This window comes from Chrysochloris asiatica, unplaced genomic scaffold, assembly GCF_000296735.1.
Source record: "Chrysochloris asiatica unplaced genomic scaffold, ChrAsi1.0 scaffold00523, whole genome shotgun sequence".
Classification (NCBI taxonomy): Eukaryota; Metazoa; Chordata; class Mammalia; order Afrosoricida; family Chrysochloridae; genus Chrysochloris; species Chrysochloris asiatica.
Window position 1 is genome coordinate 418,505 of NW_006409041.1, and position 1,276 is coordinate 419,780.

The following is a 1,276-nucleotide window of genomic DNA, read 5'->3' on the forward strand; positions in this document are numbered from 1 at the left end:
TCTAATCAGATTAGGTCAATAATATTAGATTATGAAAACATTTTGACTAATGAAATGGAGCGACTTTCTTTTAGGACAGTTATTATCCAAATATTCTGTTCCAGTCAGGAGAGAACTGCCAGAGCCATTCTTGTTGGGTTTTATTAAAGGAGGTCACAATATTATCTGGTTCATGTGCCAATAATTGGACAGTCCTGATCCTGGCTTTAGCAATCACGTAAGCTACCAAGGTATGAAAGGAAGCTATAACCTTTCTCTGAGCATTGCTCATGTGCAGTGATTCTATTATACCTTCTTTCTGCCACAGGACACTGGTGGGAGTGTGTCAAGTTGGAAAAATTAAAAATTGTAAAGGCTACCTGGTATCAACCCTTTGTAACTGTTGCAATGAAGAGTCCACTTTAATTAGAGCTTGCTCAGCCTCAGGAGTTATTATATGTTGGGGAGGGGGGAGGATGGGGAAGGATCACCTTTTAAAATAGTAAACAGTGGTTGCTAGTAATGTGTAGTGAGTTTTAAGGTGGGTCACAGCCAATTAATGTCCATTATTAATGTTTGAAAATCATGTTTTCAAGATATTCTGTCTTATAGCTACTGCTCGTGGTTTAATAGTCCTGCCTTCTATAATGTTACCAAGATACTGAAAAGGTGATTTTATTTATTTATTTATTTATTTATTTATTTATTTATTTTTGTCTACTTTCATTTGTGTAGTTTTCAAAATGTTTTGCAATCTGTGTATTCCCTGAATTAGTGCCCTCACATTTGTCCCTATTTTTTTCATTGATGGCCTTCATAGTTCTGGAATTCACATTTAGGTCTTTAATCCATGTTGAGTTGGCTTTTGTATAAGGTGTGAGGTGAAGGTCTTGTTTCAATTTTTTTTCATATCATTTTCTAGTTCTGCCATCACCATCTGTTGAAGAAACTATCACCTCCCCATGCAATATATTTAGGTGTTTTTTCAAAAATCAGTTGGCTGTCAATCAAAACAACAATGAGATATCATTTCACACCAACAATAACAGCAAAGACCAAAAATATAGAGGACAATAAAATCTGGCGGGGATGTGGAGAGACTGGGACACTCCTGTATTGCTGGTGTGATTGCAAAATGGTCCAACCTCTCTGGAAAGCAATATGGCATTTCATCACAAGGCTGAAAATAGAAATACTTTATGATCCAGCAAGTCCTCTACTTGGTATTTACCCACAAGAAAAATGAGCCACAACACGAGAAGATATATGCACACCAATGTTCATAGCAGCACTATTT